The sequence below is a fragment of the Mustela erminea genome, chromosome 14 (genome assembly GCF_009829155.1).
Source record: "Mustela erminea isolate mMusErm1 chromosome 14, mMusErm1.Pri, whole genome shotgun sequence".
Taxonomy (NCBI): Eukaryota; Metazoa; Chordata; class Mammalia; order Carnivora; family Mustelidae; genus Mustela; species Mustela erminea.
In genome coordinates this window covers 2450746-2475165 of record NC_045627.1, presented here as the reverse complement: position 1 = coordinate 2475165, position 24420 = coordinate 2450746, and the positions used below count along the sequence as shown (strand labels likewise).

The 24420-nt window shown below is 41.4% G+C and overlaps 1 pseudogene; it reads right to left on the bottom strand.

Annotated features, from left to right (window-relative positions):
• Window positions 1-235: 235 nt before the first annotated feature.
• Window positions 236-20794, bottom strand: LOC116573578 (annotated as a pseudogene).
• Window positions 20795-24420: the final 3626 nt, after the last annotated feature.

Sequence of the window (24420 nt, the reverse complement as noted above, 5' to 3'; positions counted from 1 at the left end):
TTTCACAGAGGTGAAAAATGGGGCCTCCCCTGACTGAGGGGGGAAGGTTGGAGATTTCTCAGCTGGTGAGCAACACAGTTGAAATAACTCCTAGCGGGGATGGTGGGTAAGGGAAATCCTTAGCAACACAAATGAGTGGAAGGACGCCAGAGGAGGCCTCCCTGCTGATCAGTCTCTTTCCCAAAGCCTCCCCTGGGCTGGCAAGCAACTTTTAACAAAAAGGAATTCCTTGCCATCAGGAATATGACTTCATCAAGGCTATGATTTTACTATATACTCGCTGGGGAGCATCCAGGCCCCAGATGAAATCGAAGTGGTTCCAGTCAGGCAAGAGGTCGAAGTACTGGACATTCCTGATTTGGGGGATTACCCTGACCACATCCCAGAACATCACAAGGCCATCATGGCCCCCAGCCCACATAGCAGTAGGCACCTTCATGGCAGTCAAGTCATAGAGCGGGGGACGGCTCTATGGAAGAGAGAGAAAGAGCATTTGTGAGTGAAATCTCCTCACGGCAACTGCTGGGTTCAGCTACTGGGCTCAGCATTGACTACAAGTGCAGCTCTGTCAGGCACTGAGGGAAGTAGAAAGAACACCTGCAATGGTCTGCATCTTCAAGGAGCATGAAGGAAGGACGTAAGATAGGTCAACAGACATTTGCCTACAAAGTAGGGTATGTTAAATGCCACTAAACACTCCCCAAATACAATGGCAGTGAAGGTGAAGAAGACACAACTTCTGCCTGGGGGCTTCTGAGGAAGAGGAATCATCTGAAATGACTCTGGAGGGACCGTTGGATTCTGTCACATAAGGATGAGGGTGAGAGGGCTTCCTAGAGGTAGCAAGAACACGTACACCACGGTCAGGATGGCAAGCTGTCCAGAGAACCGCAGGACGGAACTGTGTGAGAGAATGCAGGAGGATAGAAGATTGGAGACAGATAGTCAAGGGCCAGCCTCAGGTATTTTGACATCTTTCAGAAGTTTGGGAGGATGAGGTAGGGTCATTTCTCAGAGTTCTGTCTGAGGGTAACTGTAAGGACCATCGGTCTGAGATGCCTTGAGGAAGGAATAGGCTGGAGGTAGATTCTGGAACAATCTAGACATGCAGCAGGGATGGTCCAGAGAAGGGATAATTGAAGCTATAGATTAGGACTACATTCTCCAATGGAGAAAGGGAGAGAGGAGGAAGGCTGATCATTTGTGAATGGGGGCGATAGAAAGCAGCCAGTGGCGACGGAGGATGAGGGAAATAATCAGAAAGAGAAGGGAAAACTCAAGATCACCACATTATGGAAGTCTGGGTTGGGGGAGTGAATGGCAAAGGTGCCTTGGGAGCTCACAGAACATGCATTGGAGCAGGCCACTGGATTGTGGCAATCAAAAGTCACAAGTGACTTTAAATACAGTAGCTGTAATAGAAAGATGAAGACCCAAACTCCAGCTCTGGGGTTCAGGAGTGAATGGAAGAGGGAAAGAAATGGAGAAACTCAGTCCTTTCAAATATTTAAAAAAATGTTTATTAAATTGAGAGGGTTGGAATGATGAGTGATAGAATCCGTAGGTTGATGAAAGGCTTTTTTGTTTGTTTTTCATAAAGATCAGCAATTCATTTAAGAGTGTAATGAGAGGGGCACCTGGGTGGCTCAGTGGGTTAAGCCCTTGCCTTTGGCTCAGGTCATGATCTCAGGGTCCTTGGATCGAGCCCCACATGGGGCTCTCTGCTCAGCAGGGAGACTGCTTACCCATCTCTCTGCCTGCCGCTCTGCCAACTTGTGATCTCTGTCTGTCAAATAATTTAATAAAATCTTAAAAAAAGAGTGTAATGGGAACCAGGAAGAAGAGGCTATAAGAAGAGATGGGGCCAAGGGCACAGGCCCACAAACTTGGGAAATAAGTGGGTCTTCATTTTCTGAAAGAGGAAGGAAGAAGAGAATGGGACAGCGACATTTTAAGATGCATAAGAATGAATTTAAGAAATTTTATTCATGCAACAAGTAGGTGTTAAGGGCCCAGGAAGTGCCAGGGCCTCTCCCAGGTGAGAAAACATCTGGTGAACAAAACAGAAGAAAATCTCTACCCTTGTGGAGCTTACATGGGTGAATCTCCCTATTCTCGATAAAATGCGACAGTCTCAAAGATTGGGCTGGGAACTTAAGAAGATGACAAAGTGATGAGGCTAGAATAGAATAAAAATTAACTTCAAGTGACCTAAAATCATACTCAAAGAAACAGGCTCAGCCTGGACTCAGAACCAGCGAACGATGGAGAAATTCTAAGGACACTGACCCTCCCACACACTTAAGTCAGTACATTGTATCCTTCAATCTTAAAATTTTATTTGTCAATTTTGCCTCAATAAAGCTGAAAAAGAAAGAGCTTGACTAACAATGGTCTTAAGTGTATGGGTGACATTTTTATTTTATTTTCTTGTAAATGGAAACAATTTAATTTAAGCCTCTGCCTTAAAATCCCTCTGTCCTGGGATCGAGCCCCCCCAACATCAGACTCTGCTCAGCGGGGAGCCTGCTTCCCGCTCTCTCTCTGCCTACTTGTGATCTCTGTCTGTCAAATAAACAAATAAAAATCTTTTTAAAAAATAATGGAAGAAAAAAGAATTATGTCAAATCCAAATTGAGAGTCTCCTTAATTCCTTCACATTCTCCCCATTCAGTCTGCCTTTCTTCCTCTTTCTGAAGGTAATTCTTTTCACATTTGTTGTGGCTGTTTTTTTATTTTTTTTTAATTTTGTTTTGTTTTTGTTTTTCTTTTTTTCTTGGCCTTATTCTAAGCATTTGCAAATATATTTATCTGTGAATATATATTCTGAGGGGCAGGGGAAAACATCTGGGCATAGTGGTAACTTCTATATCTAAATTATGGCGTGGTTACCCAAATGAGTGTGTTTGCCAAAACTCACTGAATTGGAAAATTTGTGAATTTCATTGTATGTAAGTTACACCTTAATCAAGCTTAAAAAATAATAAAAATATACATAGCTCTCTTAAGTTGTCCTTAGGGTTAGTAGAATCATTTGTCCCACAATTCAATCCATTCACTAATGGAGAAATCGGTTGGTCTGATTGACTCTTTCAATGCTTAGAAACAATGTAATTGGTCTATATTTGCACAAATAAATTGCCTTCAATACATCAGTCTGGGAAAACATTGGGAAAATTTAATTTAATGTGTCTGGGTTATATGGAGAAGCCCAGCACCTGAATTTGAGAAAAGAAATGGTGGCAACAGGATTTATCACAGGAACAGAGAGCCTAGATGGGTCTACAAAGTTTAGTGTGAAATATCAGATGGAAAAAAGTGGCTAAAGGGTGTCTGAGCGGCTTGGTTGGTTAAGCAACTGCCTTCGGATTAGGTCATGATCCCAGGGTCAGTGGGATCAAGTCCCACATCGGGGTCCTCCTACTCTGCAGAGACCCTGTTTCTTTTTCTCCCTCTGCCTGCTGCTTCCCCTGTTTGTGTTCTCTCTCTCCGTTAAGGAAATAGATGAAATCTTTTAATAAACAACAACAACAACAAAAAGTGGCTAATGGCTCAACTCATCATGGGTGGATAATATTCTTATAATTTTCATGTGGGATCCTATATTTTTTTCTGTTGGTATCAAGAACTGGGTATTCATTTTCCCTGTATACTTTTATAGATTTTTTTTAAAAAATTTTCATTATTATACAGTCAACGAAAAATATGTTAAAAACCACCTCCATGGCATTGGCTAGGTCTTGCATAACTGTACATGAAAAAGCAAGATTAAAAATTGTGTGAAAGCGGCAACATTGAGAAGACTGGGATAAATGCAGTAAAATATTGATACATCTTGTGTTTTGTGAGTGGAGGGATTATACATTATATTAATTCCTTCGGACATGCCTCTTTTATTTCTAGCCTATTTATTTTTAGATGTTCTGCAATGAACGCATATTTAAATTAGTCACTTTTTAAAAAGCTCTGTCAGTGGGAATGCCAACAATCGTCAGGTTGGATTCTTTTCACCCTCCAATAATTTCTTATTATAATGTCTCAAAACCACCCTTCTGGGGCCATTCCAAACAGCTCACCTGATTGTAGTGATGCATGTTCTCTGCTTCACTTCCCCAGTCATAAGCTCTGAATTCATCAGATCTGTAAAGCTGAAATACATGTTTTTTGGAAAAAATCATCAGAGTAAGAATCACAATTGTTAACAGTAAATCTTAGAAAATCACTGTGCCCTGGGAAGAAAATAAGACTCCTGGGTCATTAGAAGGATAGAAATACATTTTTACCTCTAGAAGCACAAGGCCAGCAGAAAGGGAAGCAATGACTGCCCTTGGTTTGAAGGGACAGCTAAGGGAAAATCAGGACTCCTCAGGGGGAAGTCAAAGCTCAGGTAGTTCTCTGTCCAGGAAGGTTCGATCCCATGAGGCTTTCCCTGGTTACCTCCCGCTTCAGCTCAGGGTCTTTTTTCCAAGCTCCCATCTAAGACTGGGTTCATTTTTGTCACATACTTGGTCTGTACCATAACTTGCCCTTTTCCTTACAATCTGGGAAAATCAAACCAGAGATGGTGATGGAGACAAAGTAGAAGCCAGTTTCAAAACTTCTAGGGGTTAGACCTGCTAACTCTCTCCTTTCAGATGTGCTGAAATAAGATCGAAGAGTCCTTCCATGGCAAAGACACTACCTATTTTATATGCAGGATGCTCTGCATTGATGATCCAGTGGGAACATGTGACATATACATGCCATTCGACTCTGGAGGGAAAGAAAACATATTATAGCAGAAATCACCCAGGGAAAGGAACGATACCTCACAGAAGCGGAGAACGAGTGTTCTAAGAGTAGCAAACCAAGATGGGGTTTGGGAAATGACGAGGCTGAATCACATACGTAAAGAAGAGCTCATGTCAGGCACCTGACTATGAGTAAAAGCATGGGTTGCTTTAGCGCAATCCTGCACTAGCTCCAGGGTAATTTGCGAGCGGGGTTTCGGGGCGTGGAGGGGTGCTGTGCACATGTGCGTAGGTGTGCATGGTCCCTGATCAGCACATCCCACCACCTGAGCATCGGAACTTAACTCTGTTAATTATAAGCTTTGTGACTTTGGACAACTTGTGGGTTTCTGTATTTTCACCTATTAAATGAAGATACAAAAATCATACTGTGCCAGGCTTTTTTGAGGCTAAAATAAAATATTGCAGAAGAAAAGCTAAATATAATCACTTCAAATGCACTGTGCTTTCATCTTTGTAAACATTATAGAGATGAAAATTATGGAGATATACTAGTAATGGGAATCCTATGTCTTAGAACTCTGCAGAAGGAAAGTAATCTATTGAAAATATTTATTGTTGAATAAGCAAACTTTGAACAATGGTCCTTCTCTTATTTTGGTTTGGTTCAAGTTCGCCTCTTGAATAGGAGTAGGATGGGCTGGTGAGAAGGGTCATTTGGGGACTGGCTTCACTGTATCAGCCTTGCTGGCCATCATATGCAATGTGACAGAACTAGCCATCCAACCACAGTACCCCGCAGATGTACACTCTTCCTCCTTGAATTCTCCATAACAGGAAACAAAGAGTTGATGAAGCAGCCTTGCCCATCTTTTGAGGGAGAAGAGTTCTCTCTGTTCCATTTTGTCTTGTGATTTCCAAGTTAAGTGGGGAGTTTTAACTGAGGCCAAAGTCACCCATCAAAGGAAGGCACAGAGGAAATAAGCTGTATACTTATATGGACTTCTCTTCTTTTCTGTGATTTTTTTTTAATGCAGGGTATCATTTCTAAAATCACATTAACTATAGTAATGGTGGCTGATAGGGAATGTGCAAAACTCATGATGGACATCTGTTTTTCTAATATGACCATGGATGGAAGGATGAACCCACATACTCTCCCCCCCCCCAGTTTTCATAATCATGCACCATTGAATACTCAATCTAGGCATAGCAAATCTCTGCCTTTACAGTTTAGAGAACCACATTTGTTTATGCAGCGTTATAGATCCACCAAAGTGAGTCTAAAAAAGCTAGAATCTCTTAAAGCATCAAATGGGCCCATAATCATTGTACATACCATATTCATATTTTTCTTGTCATATCCAGCCTCTAAGGACATAAGTTCACTACATATCACCCATAATATTTTATTGTTGAAGATTTTGAGAGTGGATTCCTTTCCTGTCTTTAGAAATACACCTTTGGTACCAAAAATACTCTGTGAAAATAAACAATAATTATCCTTTCAAGAACTGATTTCTGGCTTCTTGACATTCCCTTCATCCCAGGAATAAGGATTCTTAGTGATCCATTTCCATTTGTATTTGGTGTTTCTGCTAAGGAGACTAAGTCACTTGGGAAAAGGAACTACTTATGAATCCATCTCTATCCAGGGAAGATCAACAAATATCATTTAAAAAGAGATTGCAGTCAGTCTCTTCAACTCCAAATTCACTTCTCCATGGTGGAGCTCCCCTATCCCGTCCAATCAGTGATTGCCTGTGTTTCTCATTTCTCATTAACTGGCAAGAGAGCCAGAACATTTTCTCCTTAAGGCTAGACATTGCCTTGACTAGGAAGGAAAAGCAGGGTTTTCCCTACTATGCATGGGCACACTGCCTTTTTAGCAGTGTCCCAGTGGAGCCAGCTCTTGGACTGGAAAGTAGACCATGGTGTTCGTACTGAGGGAAGGGGACCACTGTATAGAAAATACTTGAAATCACGGGATGCAGTACAGTTAAAACGTGTAGGGTTTGAGGGTGCCTGGGTGGCTCAGTGGGTTAAGCTGCTGCCTTCGGCTCAGGTCATGATCTCAGGGTCCTGGGATCGAGTCCCGCATCGGGCTCTCTGCTCGGCAGGGAGCCTGCTTCCTCCTCTCTCTCTCTCTGCCTGCCTCTCTGCCTACTTGTGATCTCTCTCTGTCAAATAAATAAAAATTAAAAAAAAATTAAAAAAAAAAAAACGTGTAGGGTTTGAGAGAGTAAGCTTGGGAGCGGGGCACCCAGTTGGAAAGACTGGAGTTTCTGGCCACAGACATGAAGTGGTGGGAGGGATCAGGGAATGGCACTGAAAGGGGCAAGAAATCTGACAGTCAATTATAGGAAACTGAGAAAAGCCTCAGACCCTACCTATGCCCACAAAGCCATATATTATAAAAATGACATAGAGACAGTTGCTTTTTTCTCACAGTGCAGAGATGTCATCCCTTCCAGGGCTTTACTGGGTGCTGACCGACCTCTAGAATGTTCCCTGATTTCTCTTAGTCCCCTGTGGTCCTGGTAAGGACCAGCCATCTCTATCCGCTCTGACTTTTCAGCAACAGCATAGCAAGCATTTCAAGCCCCACGAAGATGAGGGTGGAGAGCAGCACTGCATGGGCAAGGATGTGGTCTATCTGTGTATTTTGGTTCCCTGAGATGCCTTTCTGGGCCCCCCACTGTGTGTAAGCGCACGCGTGTGCACGCGCGCGCGTGTGTGTGTGTGTGCACGCACATGCTTGCTTTTTTTTTTTTTTCCCTCCCTGAAAGTCTTATTGAAACACTAAAACCATCTTGGCCAGAAAAAGAACTGACTTTGTATTAATTGGCTGAACAATTGATACAAAGATTGAAACTTGTATACTGGTCTAACACTTCCTGTAGAAGATCTCTGGAAGTATATGGAGGTGAGTTGTTCCGTGCTCACACTGACCAGCAGTGTGAGTCGGAGCCTGGGTTGCTAAATGTCTTGTGAAGAGTGGGTCCTTCCCACATAACAAAAATTGCTCTGCCCCAAATGCAGAAGATGCCCACTGAAAAATTCATGCCCTACATGCAAGTCAGAGCAATGCTGATCAGATATTTTCTGTTTTCTTTGCAGATCAGATGTAAGAGCACATATACATCCTGCCCACTTTCTAGACCTTATTCAAGCCATTCCTTCTCCATCTGGTTCCTCCACATGCCCAAGCACCCTCACTGGGGGTGGGAGGGGGTGTTCAGATGGACCTAATTTGAATCTGTGTCCTTAAAATTGGAAGCTTTAGTGGAAGATCACTAACAAATTCACAATATTCATATAATGATTCCTCTAAATTTTTATTTGGAGCTGGATTTTTTATTTTCTCTGAAAAGTTCTAGGAAATCATTAGGAAGTACATTTTCAAAGAGAAGGATCTTGGACTTCTAAACATTTTCTATATAGTACTTACATTAAATTGCTAGTCCATAAATACTAAATTGCATGTTAAATAGATAAACCCAGCTGATATATGCTTTTGTGTATCAACTAAAAAAAAAAAAAGTGACCATAGGGATGCCTGAGTGCCTCAGTTGGTTGATGTCTGCTTTGGCTCAGGTCCTGATCCTGGAGTCCCAGGATTAAGCCCCGCATTGGGCTTCCTGCTCAGCCAGGAGTCTTCTTCTCCCTCTCTCTCTGCCCCGCCCCTTCTCATGGTTCTCTCTCTCTCTAATAAATAAATAAAATCTTTAAAAAAAAAGTGATCGTATTATTTTCAATTCATTTAAATGTAAGTATAACCTCACTCTTTTACTATTTTTTAAAATCCCAAATGGGTTGTGAGGAAGATGTGATCAACATGTACTTATTTTTCAGGGATATTTCATGTCATTAGGCCTTACTAGTTTCATGCAGAAGGGACCTAGAAACTTACTCTTTGGAAATATGTTAGATTTGGGGCACATGGAAATTCTATCACCATTACAAAAGTGCTGTTGTAACCAGAAATGGAGGAAAGATTTGCTTGACACACAGTTTCTGAAATTCAAGAAAGGTGAACGCCTGCGAGGCCTTGACCCTTGTAAAACATTGACATTTGTAAACATATCTATTGTAGTGCCAAGGGAGTGCCTGATGAAATACATCTTCTGCTGACTGGTTTTAGTTACAATTAAGCCTACTATTGCTGGGAGATCTTATTTGGCCATTTCATCAAAACTGCAAAATGAAACAGGGGCTTGTAAGTACTTGCCACCAAGTTGAACACTCAGAGCACACGCTCACCTATTTTTCATGCCCAGAATGCTGGTGGGCACTTCATTCTTTATCCAATTACACGTGGGCTAGTGTAGCTTCCGTTTGCTGCATTTCTGTGTGTTACTGTCTAATAGCAGGACTGATTTCAGCCTTGTGTGTATGGCCTGAAGGCCTGTCCTCCCCTTCCTCCTCCCATCCCCTCCCCCTTCCCCTGCTCTGCCCGCTTCTTCTTCAAAAAGCCACAGGGCCCTTCCAGACCTTCAGGCTACAGAACACTCAGCTTTGGAAGCAGAACTGGAGGCAGATCATGACTCTGGCTGAGAAACTCTTGATACATTACTTAAACGCTCTGAGCTTCAGTTTGCTCATCTGTGAAATGATCATCATGCCCATTTGGGAGCAGGCCTGCTCAAGGGACTGGATGACAGGCAAGGCATGACTCAGGTGCACCTGCTGTTGATGTTTCTTCCCGTATCAGAGACATGTTCCGTATCTACCAAAATGCCACAGCACCAGTTCAGCTGGCATTCATGCAGGAGAACAAAAAATACTCAGTGGCTCCAGGTAGCCTATGAGCTCGAGGGTTGCTTATCAAAAGGACATGTAAGGAAATCTGTAGGCTGACATTCCCAAGTATAAGAAAATTCTTGTGATGTCTTACAGCAAACAAGTTCCAAGCTCCCTGCCAAGGGGCAGTGATGCAAAATATTTCCTGATGCTTGTTCCTGCCCAAAGGCTCTGACCCTAACAATCTATTCTACCCTTCCTTGATTCCCCACCTGCCAGCGGGTGCTGAATATTTCATTAGCATGGTAGGAAATCACACTCTGTTCTAGCAGTAGGCTTGCAAACCAACAGGGAGCTTAGCCACGAACAGGGAAATATCTTGCAAGAATCAGCCTGTCCTCTGGTGACAGCAGAAATACTTTCAGTAAAACAAGGAGGTAGCATATGAGGAGATTGTTCTCTATGGCCCATTATCAAGGTTTTAAAAACCTCATATTGGGGTTCTCTTGAAAATTGTATCTACTACAGTTACAATCAGAATTTCTCTAAATAAAATACAGTACTGGCACACACCATCTCTGTCCAAGAGAAAAGACCTGGATTAGTTGCACTAGAATGAATAGACGTTTCATGAGGACAGGCATTTTTCTCACTCTTGAGTGCTCAGAGCCTATAACTGTACATACAGGAGACACTCAGCAAACATTGATTGAATGAGTGTGTGCCCTGGTCACAGGAATTCCCTGAGCTGTCTCTTGGGACATATTTATATAGTATAGTATTGGATAAAATTGGATGTTAAAAAACCATTGCGTTAAAATGATGTAACTAACTTGTGGGCCAATCAGTGGAAATCTAAATTCCTGCTGTTTCTTTGCTTTGAGATATTAATAGAAACTACAAGGAGCTATGTGCCTTCCAATGATATGGATTAGTATTAATATCACCCACCCTATTATAGTCAAAGAAATTGTCTCCAACTTTCCACATGATTTTTCTTAGATGAGGCTTACCTAAAGGCCCAGAATTTTTCTTTAGTGACTGACAGTGTTCTGTGTCTTCTTGACCTAGTGTTCCCCCAACTGTTTCCCATCCAGACATCATAACCTGTATCTGCTAGTAGGAATCCAAGGCTGCCATTGGCATAATTCTCCAACCAAGAGGCATTGTCTGCAAATAAGGCATGTTGCAAATACACGACTGGCCAGGATCCTGGAAGGAGGAAGGGAGAAGAGAGAGAGGGGAGAGAAAATAACTTATGATAAAGAGAACATCTCAGGAACATGATAGAAACCCCTCCCACATACACACCCCACACCAGAAGAAGCAAAACCCAAAACCAGCATTCACCTTTCCCCTTGTCATTCATTGGTGTAGAAGGAGAGAGTCATGTGTAAGTTTCTCAAGCATGTTTATTATTCTCAAGCATGTGCTGTGCTGACGGATGAACATGCAGGAGCTTGTTATGGCCTCATTATACCTCTACCAAGTAGCTACTACTTTAAGGATCCTCATTTTACAGCTGCAGAAACTGAGCTTTAAGGTAGTGAAGTACCTTTCCCAAGGGGCCACCTGGTTAACAAGATGCAGAACCAGGACACAAGCCCAGTTCTTTTTCACACCGCAGTGGGTGCTTGTAAACTGTGCTCCCAGCTCTAGGAATTCACATTTGCATATCTCAGGGGTCTTTCAAAGACAGGAAAATGATCATGTCTGATGGAATCCCTTGCCTCTTCCAGGGAGGAGGAGGATGGGAGCATAAATGGACAGTGACTGATTTCCTCTCCAAGCTTCTAGCCAAATCCCCAGCCTCTGCCCACCAGAGAGCATTTGAAAACCCCAAATATAATAGAGTCAGCTTAACATCCCTCTGATGACTGTCAAATTCTTGAGGGAGAGGGTATTCAGGGAGATGAGGTGAACCAGCGCAGAAGGTTCCAAAAGGCGCCATAATTTAGTGCGTTAAGAGCACAGGCTATGGAGCTGGCTGGGTTTGAGTCCTGATTCCATCACTCGCTGTGTGTGTGTGACTTTGAGCCTGTTACACAGCCTGCTCAGGTTCATCACCTGTAAAATGGTAACTATTTATAGTACTGACCTCTTAGGGATGCTGAGAGGTTTCTCAGATATAAATTAATGTAAAGTTTTTAGAATAATACACTTAACCCATGGTTCTTAACTCCAAACCTTCTCCAAATTCTTCCTCCTTGGAAAGGAGAAAAATGCCCTCCTTTTAGGGTTCCAAGCCCCCTCCCTCTAAGCCTGGTGTTGCCAGATTAAAAAAAAAAAGAAAGAAAGAAAGAAAACAAAGATTAACAGGAAGACTCAGGATGGCGTTGATCTGAATTTCAGATACAGGATGAATAATTTTTGGTCAAATACAATCTAAAGAGGAACTTGTCCAAGAAACTGATTTGTTAATGATCACAGAGTCAACTTCGACTTCTGCCATTTTTCTCTTACCCTCACCTTTGTCCCACTCTCAACTTTCATTCTGAATCTCTAGAATTATGCCTTTCTTTCTTGGAGGACAGAAGTCAAATGGCGATTTTAGCCACCTCTGAATATGAATGGCAGGACAGACAAGTGCAGTGATGGGGTACAGTATTTGCCCTCCTGTCTTCCCAGATACTCTGCTCCTTCTTCTCTGTTCCTCACTCATCCTGAGCTTTGCAGTGACTTGTCCCTACTTAAAGAGTAATTTCCTCTGCTTTTGCGTGGCTGACTCTTCATGCTAGAATTTAGGCCATATCAACACCATGCTCCTTCCTCCCACAAAACTTGTGTCCCTCTGATCAAAATATAGGAAGAATGTTCCAATTTTCCTACCTGGAAAATGTTTCAGAAGCATCAGGGTCATCTAATTTGATTTTTTAGTCCTGCCGAAGGGGGCCTATTGATTCTAAAGTGGGCAGGAGAGACTTCATGCAACCCAGCCAACCTCTTTGCGAGTGAGGAAATCCCTTTCCTGGGATTCAGCAATTTTTCGCATGAGAAATGAGTCATGAACGAAAGAAATGTTGGTCCCGCCTTTGCATTCACACCCTCAGCAAACGAGCCTGTTTGCTGTCAACAAGATCTGTCTTGCCCGTCATATTTTTAGGTTCTTCGCTGTCTTCAGAAAATTGGAAAAGAAGGAGACTCCCTTTAACTGTTTAAAGACTAATCTAAGAATTGAACCAAGTTTGATAAACCAGTCATTCTCTCAGTAGAAAGCCAGTCCTAAGGTGTAGTGATATGCTGTCGCCTTCGCAGGATAAACGCATCTCGTACCTGGGCTCCGGGCATCTCTTCGTCCATGGGGATTTCTGTTGACACTGAGGATGTACTTGTCCTGAGTGGTGACTTCATACTCTTCACTGGGGTAGCCATTATAGGTGATGATCTCACTCTGCCCGGTGAAAACACAGACATTAGCTCTACATCTTCTCCAAAGGGTTTTGGAAGGAACTAGAACAAAGTATCTTGTGTGTACTTATTGGGGTGAATTATCTGAAATCTGTAGCCCCAGGTAACTGCAAAATCGATTTACTATGTAAAGTCTTGATTTAAAAAAATTAGCAGAATATTAAAAAATGTCTGCTATTGGCAAATTTGGGGGTGGGTAGTTGGGTAGAGATGGTACTAGGTATTGACCCATTTTTCTAACAGAACTATGTTCTCCAGCTAATTCTCGAGACCCCTTTTGATTGCGGAGAAGGTGGTCATATATAATATCCAAGGGGCTTAGAATAGAAATTTTTAATATTTTAAAAATATAAATTCAAACAAGAACGTTGCCTATAAATTCTTTTTTGCTTTACATTACTGGAAAGTGCTATTTACTCAGCCAAAAGGGAAGTTCTCCCTAGCTTGACTCTCAGAGAAACCTTACATATCACCTATGTTTTATCTGTTCCCTTATTTGAGACTTTCTGCTCTCACAAGACCATGCATCTGCCTTATGTGATGTCCTTTGGGACTTGCCATGACTTACAATATTCATCCACACTTCAGGATTCACTTCATTTTCCAAATTAAAGAATCTACCAGCATTTAAAGTTCCACAGATCAAACAACAGGTTGTTGTTAAAACCAGCCACATCGTGGGAATGCCTGACATAAGACATTTAATAATCACAGATTAATTTTATACATCAACATTGCTTAAGAAATGGAAATAGTGCCCTACTGAAAATTGGACGGACATCCTAGGGACACTGAGAAACTGTGGAAGGGAGCAAACAAACATAGTGAGCTAATTCTGAGCGTGGGAATCCATTCTTTGCATGGAAAGTGCTTTGACCCAATCCATTTCTTGCAAGACATTTCATTAAGCACCAAGACTTATTGTTTTGGTTGTACTTTAATCAAAGGTTTTGAATCATGTTAAGTCTTTGCTTACCTGAAAATTGCCAGGATACCTGAAGACTCAGAGGACAGGTGTCCAAGCCACAGCAAAGGGAAAAGGGGCGTTATCCTCTACTCTGACCAGCCTCCCACAAAACAAACAAGAACAGTGAGCAGAGAGGAGGAAGATGGGCTGCCAGGGATGGGATTATTTCTCTTGTGGATACCCAAAGGGGAAGGTTGCACATTTAAATGTGTGATCTCTTCCTTGGCAGGGCTTAAATTACGTCTTCCAAGGCAGAACAACCTCATGGCAGTCCAGACTGACCCTCCTATGACACCCTCCCCACCCCCACTGTGACCTGACTTTGAGGTCCAGCCTCACCACAGACAAGATTTCTGACCTTGGGCAAGTTATTTTGCAGCTTTGTCTCTTGGTTTCCTTGTGGGTGAAATTAGAATAATAATGTAGCCTACCCTGCAGGGTTTACAGGAAGGATTAAATGACCTACAAAGCAAGAAACAGGTCAGTCCTTTCACTATATGAGCCAGAAAGTAACATCAGAGATCTGTAACAAATTAATGACCGACTTCTAGAAATTTAGAGCTTTACTTTTGAAGATTTTAAATAGCTTCCCATGCATTTGCTGTCGGGTTGAAGACGATTTTATATCGTCAAATGTTGTATTATTTAAAACATTGTTAAAACTAGCAACAGCTAATATCTACTGAGTGCTAAAGCTTGTGCAGAGAATGTTTCTAAATGCCTGGGGTGTGTTATTTAAATCTCAAAGAAACTCCATCAAGTGGGTCCTATCATCCTCACTTTATGGATAAAAAACCCCAAGGCTTAGAGAGATTTCAGATCTGCCCATGTCACAGAACCCACAGGTGCCAGAACTGGGTGGAGAAGGCAGGCAGCCTCCCAGCAGTGCCCTTGGATCTGACCATCACCCCAACCCGCCTCCCAGTTGTGATAGATCTTGACCTTGCCTAGCTCAATGAGTGCCCTCTGCTCCAGAAAACTCCTCACCGACTAAGAACCTCTAAACTTCTGGCTATGACATCAGGTTGAAGAACAAGATGTAGCTGCAGTGACAGCAGCTAGAGAGAGCAGAGACCGGAAGCCAATGGCAATGAGGAAACCCCAGGCCGTGGCACCTCCCAGAGTGTCTTCCTGATGCACCAAATGCCCTGATGTGCCTGCAGATTGGGAAATAGTGGTCTGCGGAGTGCCAAGTGACCAGTATGACTGAATCCTTTATGTTTCCTTGGAGTGGCAGCTGCTGTCGGGAGGGTTAAGCTATCTTTTCCAAGCCTGGCATGAAATGGGGTAGTCGGACGGACTTGGGATCCTAACGGACAGAACCAGGCATAGAAGCAAAATCTACCTCCTCAACACCAGACCATTTCTGTGGGAGTCAGACGAAGCAAGTCTAGAAAACCACTGATGTCAACCATGTGGTGTGACGGGGGGGGTGACTGACTGTGGGCTAAATGGTGAGGATGAGGCCACCCTGACTCCAGGCTCCCAAGGCCGGTAGGACCTGGAACTAGCAGAGCATCAGGGGAAACTGACACATACATCCAAGGGAGGCAGTGACCCTTGTGGGCACTGAACCACAGACCAGTTCACCTTGAATTAAAGCAAAGCAGAAGCAAGTGCGCCTGGGGGGCTCGGTGGGCCTAGTGTCCTACTCTTGACTTTGCCTCAGGTCATGATCTCAGGGACTTGGTATCAGCCCCACATCGGGCTCCTTGTTCAGTAGGGAGCCTGATTCCCCTTCTCCCTTTACCCCTCCCCCTGTTCTCACTCTCTCCCTCTCTAAAATAAATAAGTAAATAAAATCTTAAAAACAAAAAATAAAACAATAAACAAAGTAGAAGCAGAGGCCAGAGGAGAATGACAACAACTTAGCTCCACCCTCTTCCCCAAACACTAGTGGAGGCACACAAACAGGGTTTCTGTTTCACCCTGTATTCAGTAACCCTCTAGGGCCCCAGGAATGACTGAAGCTCTCTGGGACAAGAAGTGGGGAGACAGTGAAGTCCTACCTAGCAGAGGCAGTAGTTTTTGTTCTCTGTGTCTGGACTCATTCTGCACCTCTTTCAAAAACAAAGCTATTACTTCCATTTGTCCAAATCCTCAGATCTGTTCCACTGGAATGGGGAATTCATGCCAGTTAATTCATGAATTCATGAATTCATGATTGTTGGAAGAGGTGGGAGGATTATCGGTTATTCTGCCCCCCCACCCTCCCACTTTTTAAAAGATTTTATTTATTTGAGAGAGAGACAGAGACAGCACAAGCAGGGCACAGGGAAAGGGACAAGTAGACTCCGGGCTGAGCAGGGAGCCTGATGTGGGGCTGGATCCCAAGACCCTGGGATCATGACCTGAGCTTAACCCACTGAACCCCCCAGGCGCCCAGATTATTCCCCCTTTGAGGCAAGACTCCACTGTTCCTGATAAAGACGCCCCAGTGAAAGGGGTGAGGACCTGTTGGGAAATGCACATGGCTTCTGACTTCCAGAATCACTTCAAACAGAACTTAGCAAACTCTCTGGGGAGTTCTGAGAGGCACAATGTTATTAGTATTAATGTAGATTTGTGGCCATGTTCAGTGTGGGAGCAGCAGGAATGGAGCTAAATGTCTCCAGCCTTGACAGGCTGCAGACCAGGGCAAATTTCAGAATTCTAACTTGTGGCCCTACCTCGTGGCCCTCTCAGATCCCCTCTTGAACACTTTCAACATGTTGAAATGAGCTAAAATGAAACACATTGCAACTTCTTCATTGGCCCTGTGAAATACAAAACTATAGCTCCTACTTTCTAAAAGCTCAAAATTTCCCTGCTTCACTCCCCCCCCCACCAATTAGATGATATTAAAGCTGGAACATGATCTTGGGCAAAATGTAGATTAAAGATCAGTCTTTTTTAAAAAAATTTATTTATTTATTTATTTATTAAATTTATTTTTATTTACAGCATAACAGTATTCATTATTTTTTCACCACACCCAGTGCTCCATGCAATCCACACCCTCTATAAGACCCACCACCTGGTACCCCAACTCCTACCCCCAACCCCCGCTCCTTCAAAACCCTCAGATTGTTTTTCAGAGTCCATAGTCTGTCATGGCTTACCTCCCCTTCTATTTTCCCTCAACTCCCTTCTCCTCTCTAACTCCCCATGTCCTCCATGCTATTTGTTATGCTCCACAAATAAGTGAAACCATATGATAGTTGACTCTCTCTGCTTGACTTCTTTCATTCAGCATAATTTCTTCCAGTCCCGTCCATGTTGCTACAAAAATTGGGTATTTGTCCTTTCTGATGGAGGTATAATACTCCATAGTGTATATGGACCACATCTTCCTTATCCATTTGTCCGTTAAAGGGCATCTTGGTTCTTTCCACAGTTTGGCGACCGTGGCCATTGCTCCTATAAACATTGGGGTACAGATGGCCCTTCTTTTTACGACATCTGTATCTTTGGGCTAAATACCCAGGAGTGCAATGGCAGGGTCATAGGGAAGTTCTATTTTTAATTTCTTGAGGAATCTCCACACTGTTCTTCAAAGAGGCTGCACCAACTTGCATTCCCACAAACAGTGGAAGAGGGTTCCCCTTTCTCCACATCCCCTCCAATACATTTTGTTTCCTGTCTTGTTAATTTTGGCCATTCTAAATGGTGTAAGGTGATATCTCAATGTAGTTTTAATTTGAATTTCCCTGATGGCTAGTGATGATGAACATTTTTTCATGTGTCTGATAGCCATTTCTATGTCTTTATTGGAGAATTGTCTGTCCATATCTTCTGCCCATTTTTTGATATGATTGTCTATTTTGTGTGTGTTGAGTTTGAGGAGTTCATTATAGATCCTGGATATCAGCCTGTTGTCTGTACTGTCATTTGCAAATATCTTCTCCCATTCCATGGGTTGCCTCTTTGTTTTCGTGACTATTTCCTTGGCTGTGCAGAAGTTTTTGATTTTGATGAAGTCCCAGTAGTTTATTTTGGCTTTTATTTCTTTTTCCTTTGGAGACATATCTTGAAAGAAGTTGCTGTGGCTGATATTGAAGAGATTACTGCCTACGTTCTCCTCTAGGATTCTGATGGATTCCTGTCTCATGTTGAGGTCTTTTATCCATTTTGAGTTTATCTTTGTGTAAGGTGTAAGAGAATGGTCAAGTTTCATTCTTCTACATATAGCTGTCCAGTTTTCCCAGCACCATTTATTGAAGAGACTGTATTTCTTCCAGTGTACATTTTTTCCTGTTTTGTCGAAGATTAATTGACCATAGAGTTGAGGGTCCATATCTGGGCTCTCTACTCTGTTCCACTGGTCTATGTGTCTGTTTTTATGGCAGTACCATGCTGTCTTGGTGATCACAGCTTTGTAGTAAAGCTTGAAATCAGGTAATGTGATGCCCCCCGTTTTATTTTTGGTTTTCAACATTTCCTTAGCGATTCTGGGTCTCTTCTGATTCCATACAAATTTTAGGATTATTTGCTCCAGCTCTTTGAAGAATACTGGTGAAATTTGATCAGAATGGCATTAAAAATATAGATTGCTCTAGGCAGTATAGACATTTTAACTATGTTTATTCTTCCAATCCAAGAGCATAGAATGGTCTTCCATCTTTTTGTGTCTTCTTCAATTTCTTTCATGAGTGTTCTGTAGTTCCTCGATTACAGATCCATTACCTCTTTGGTTACGTTTATTCCCAAGTATCTTATGGTTCTTGGTGCTATAGTAAATGGAATCGATTCTCTAATTTCCCTTTCTGTATTTTCATTGTTAGTGTATAAAAAAGCCACTGATTTCTGCACATTGACTTTGTATCCTGCCACATTGCTGAATTGCTGTATGAGTTCTAGTAGTTTGGGGGTGGAGTCTTTTCCATATAAAGAATCATGTCATCTGCGAATAGAGAGAGTTTGACTTCTTCATTACCAATTTGGGTACCTTTTATTTCCCTTTGTTGTCTGATTGCTGTTGCTAGGATTTCTAATACTATATTGAACAAGAGTGGTGAGAGTGGGCCTCCTTGTCGTGTTTCTGATCTCAACGGGAAGGACGCAAGCTTTTTCCCATTGAGGATGATATTTGCTGTGGGTCTTTCATAGATAGATTTGATGAAGCTCAAGAATGTTCCCTCTATCCCTATACTTTGAAGCGTTTTAATCAGGAATGGATGCTGGATTCTGTCAAATGCTTTTTCTGCATCAATTGAGAAGACCACGTGGTTCTTCTCTCTTCTCTTATTAATTTGTTCTATCACATCGATTGATTTGCGAATGTTGAACCATCCTTGTAGCCCAGGGATGAATCCCACCTGGTCATGGTGGATAATCTTTTTAATGTGCTGTTGGATCCTGTTTGCTAGGATCTTGTTGAGAATCTTAGCGTCCATATTCATCAGTGATATTGGTCTGAAATTCTCCTTTTTGGTAGGGTCTTGCCTGGTTTGGGGATCAGGGAAATGCTGGGTTTTCCAGCAAGAGTCAAGAGAAAGAGTCAGGAAGTTTTCCTTCTGCTTTAATTTTTTGAATCAGCTTCAGGAGAATAGGTGTTATTTCTTCTTTGAAAGTTTGGTAGAATTCCCCAGGGAATCCGTCAGGTCCTGGGCTCTTGTTTTTTGGGAGGTTTTTGATCACCGCTTCAATCTCGTTACTAGATATTGATCTATTCAGGTTGTCAATTTCTTCCTCATTCAATTTTGGGAGTTTATAGTTTTCCAGGAATGCATCCATTTCATCTAGGTTGCTTAGCTTATTGGCATATAACTGTTGATAATAACTTCTGATGATTGTTTCTACTTCCTTGGTGTTACTTGTGATCTCTCCCTTTTCATTCATAATTTTATGAATTTGGGCTTTCTCTCTTTTCTTTTGGATTAGTGTGGCCAATGGTTTATCAGTCTTATGGATTCTTTCAAAAAACCAGATTCTAGTTTTATTGATACAGTCTCTTGTATCTCTGGTTTCTAACCCAGTGACCTCTGTTCTAATCTTGATTATTTCCCTTCTTACGTATGGTGTTGGCTTGATTTGTTGTTGGTTCTCCAGCTCTTTAAGGTGTAGAGACAGTTGGTACATTCTGGATTATCTATTTTTTTGAGGGAGGCTTGGATGGCTATGTATTTCCCCCTTAGGACCGCCTTTGCTGTATCCGGTAGGTTTTGGACCGAAGTGTCTTCATTATCATTGGTGTCTATGAATTGTTTAAATTCTTCTTTGATCTCCTGGTTGATCCAAGCATTTTTAAGCAAGGTGGTGTTTCTGAAACCTTGGTCCAAAGATCATATTGCAGTCTGAGCCAATTTTTTAAATGATGGATCCTCATTCAAATATCAAGGTATCTAAAAACATGTGCTTGAACATAGAACATGGATCTTTGAACTTGGTATCTATTGGTGACAATGATTATTCTTTTCCTTCTGATGTTCTAATTCAAAATACTTTTGCTATTATATCTTATCTTTTTTTGTTTGTTTGTTTGCTTCTTTCTCCCCCAAGATTGATTTTTTTTTTGTAACACATAACTTTGTGTCAAAGGGGAAATCATTTTCCCTTGAAAGCAAGTCAAGGTTAAAAATAGAAAGGAATGAGAATTTTCAAAAAACAAATAATTAAGCCTTACCCCCTTTAGACAAATTTTCCCCTGGAATAAAAGACTTTGCATGAACAGAAACACAAAATCTGTTGCTTGTTCACCAGATAATTTATCTAATTCATTATGCATCCTAAAATTCAAACAGAGCTTTAAGTACGCAGGCGCACACACACACACAATGATTGATTAGCCCACCTTGGCCTTAGAAAAGGCACTTTAAATTACATTTAACTATTTTATTTCTTTACCCATAAAGCAGAGTTGGCCATGCTCATGACATGTCTAAGAAACAATGCTGTTTCTGAAGTTACCTATCAGAATGGAGCATGCTCTCTTTAATGCTGGCTGCTGTTGGTGAATCTCCCAGTCAGATCCAGTAGTCTGTACCCACCTTCAATCACTGGATGGCTATAGAATAGAGAGGCAGAAGAGAGAAAAGGCAAATGAAAAGATCTAGCATAAATATCTGAAATTTTAAAGGTTTTTGAAAAGAGGTCATAAAAAGCTAATTGAATGGACGCTCATCCTGATCGGAAATGCGCTAAGGAAAGATCACGTCCATTTAAAGAGAAGTTGTTACCAAAAGTGCAGGTGTTTGCCTTTGATGACTTCCATGTCCTGGAGTGGCCGGATCAGGACCACATTCATGACAAATATCAAAGCTTCAAGGGAATGAAGAGGAGGAGCCATATCATCTGCTGGGAGGAGATTTATAGCATCTAATCCTCCAAGTCTGTTTACCTGCCTGCCTGCCTACTTAATGTGCAGAATTTATGTATGGTATTCCCTACAGCTCGTTTTGTATTTGATTCCTGTAGGGGGTATGTTCAAGTGGGAATTTGTTTTGTTTTGTTTTGTTTTTTGTTTGTTTTTTTAACATGCACAGACATGCACAGACACACACACACAAGACACTTGGCCAGGAATCTAGTCGTATCTAGTTTTAGACACCATCTCATCAATTTGTGGGTAAATGAAAGGCCGTTGGAAAGAGCAACAAGATAACACTGACTATTTTGATACATGCTCCTGTTTCTTTTCTGAATTAATTTTCTGCTGTGTTAAATTGCTGTTAAATCACCTTCAAATCCCTCAACACCCCTGAAAAATGGGCCAATGGCTTTGATTTCATCCCTCTCCTAATCATCACTGTCAACCTCTAACGTATTTGCTGAGTGAGTGAATAAATAAACGGATGAATCCAGAAGTCCAGAAAACATTGCTTAATTACTGAGGCATAATATTATTATTCATAAAAATAGTGAAATCTTAACTATTTATTATTTACTTTATATCAGGTGTTTTACCTCGTTACTCTATAGATTCTACTGGATTTCTTTGCTTTTAAGTATGCTTTGAAGGACATTTTTCTTAACTTCATTATATAGTAGATTTAATAAGAGAGTAAACTCATAGGAAAAGTCAATCTTGTTTTTGATTTTGTACTAAATGGGTATAATTCCACCGTTAGTCATAGATTACATTGCATATTGATACAATAAAAATTACTACTGGAGAGTCATTTTTCTGTTATTATTAATATACCCTTAAGTCTATTATGGCATAATCAGATATCTTTCCCACAACCTCTCTTCCTTAATTTCTCCATACATTAAGAAAAACACAACTCATCAATGTAGAACCGTTCAAGTTTTTTTCTACAAATAACCAGATTTCTTAGGAGATAACCCTTTTCTGTATGCCAGCATTGTCCAATAGAAACGTGATGTGAACTACACATATCATTTAAATTTTCTTCTAACCACATTTTTTTTAAAGAATAAGGAAACTGGTGAAATTAATTTTTATATTATACTTCCTTTAAACCAATAGAACCCCAATATTATCATTTCAATATGTAATCAATATTATTAACAAGAGACTTTCTTTTATTATTATGATTTTTGCACTAAGTCTTTGAAACCTGGTGACTATGTGACACTCACAGCACATCCCCGTTAGAACTAACACATTGTAAAAACATTAGAGCCACATCAGACTAGTGACTGTGTATTGGAGGGGACAGCGCTGTCCTATCAGTCTTGTGCTTGCTCTTTTCTCCAACCAGATACCTTATTTCTTCACTGGAACTCTACCCAGATACATAGCTTTGTGTCATATGTCTGACCTGAATTAGATATCTGCCTACGGCACTGTTCACTCTCTGATTCATCGAACGTATCTTCTCAAGTACTCAGCCTCTGCTCTCCCCAGCTGAGCCTCAAGTCTTCCTGTCCAGCCAAACATCTTGATCACCAATATTTAGTTATAATACTTCATCAAATGAACCTTGATCACCAGTCTTCTCCAGCTCAGTAAATCTAGATAGAGAGCTTGTTACATTGACTCTATGCCAATAACAAATGCTGAACTGTTAGTTAAAAGGTTTTCTTTTCTTTCTTTTTTTTTTTTTAAAGGATTTCATATTTCCACTGGGTGGCTCAGTCAGTTAAGTGCCCCACTCTTGATTTTGAATCAGGTCATTGACACAAGGTCCTGGGATGGAGAGCCCCACATTGGGCTCTGTGCTCAGCAGGGAGTCTGCCTCTCCCTCTGCCCCTTCCCCTGCTCATGCTTTCTCTCAAATAAATAAATAAATATTTTAAAATGTCACTAAAATAGTTTTGCCATCATTTAAATTCATTTACAGGATTGACAGCTTCCTAGATCCACTTCTTCTGAGTGTTGGCTGAATAAACAGTAGTTATATATATGTGTGATTAGTCTAGCTTTTTTTCAGAGGTCTTTACCTTGAGACCAGGGGTATCAGCACAGTTTCACTGATTATCCCTAAAAGGTAATGGAGTCCTTAATGTAGAACTGAGAAAGTATTTGTCCATGCCTAGATCTGTGGTTCCAAGTAGACCTGTGGTATCCAAAGCAACCTTACCTTCAGCAGGAGTGCTAGAACTTTCTAGTAATGCCTTCTCCATGTTGCAGCTACTGTCATCCCTTTAAATCACACATCTGAGTCTGTGTTGAGCACTCTTGTAATTAAAACTCTTAAATGGCTTTGCATTCAAAGTTCTGTGACTGTCTAGGAAAGCCCACAGCCTCCCTCTGGAGCTCATCTTGCCCCACTCTCTCCTGGCTCCCCTTGCCTCTTTAATTGTCTCCAGCAAGCCTAGCTCTTTGCCACCTGAGCCAGTTCCCTGCCTGCAATATCTAGAACACTTGACAGATCTGAGATGAAATTTTGTTTGCTCAGAGACTTCCTTCCCTGTACACCTAGATGAAAGTGTCCTTCTTGCTGGTAGATGTATCAATATTATAATTAAAGATTTAATTATGTGAGTAAACAGCTGTCAGATATCTGCTTTTCTCATGAGTCTATAAGTTTCACTTGGACAGGAACAGTGTCTACCTTATTGCTCTTTGCATTCTGAATGCCCAGTTAGGTTGTAATAGGTACTCACAGCCTCATAACATAAAGATGAAGAACTTGGTAAAGTCAAGATCCCGAATTTTAGAGAACTGATATTGTGGGGGAAAGTTGTCCAATATTTACAAAATTCAATTCCTTCATCTGGAAAGAAAGGATGAGGAAATTACCATTTTATGAGATTATTATGAAGATTAGACCTAATAGATGTAAATAACAGACATAAAGTGATAAGACTGTTATTTACATGTGGGAAGGACTCAATGTTCTTAAAGGATGTGTAGATGGTGGTTTTTGCCAAAGCATATACTTCCTTTGTGTTTGTTCCCTTGGACACCAGGTAACATTCACATACTAGGACTTAGGTGTTTTATTACAGGGAAAGAATAAACTAATTTGGCCAGAAAATTGATACAGTTCTTTTGACAGCTATACTTTCCAATGCAAATTATAAACACATGTATTGATTTATGTTTTGCACTTTCTGGTAATTTTAGTTATGTGGCTCAGTTTTACGTAAGCGCCATCACTTCTGGGACACTGCCAGGAACAGAGTCGCCATATGCCAGGCTGATACGCCGTCATCACTGAAGAGGGTCTTCCCTGTGAAGCC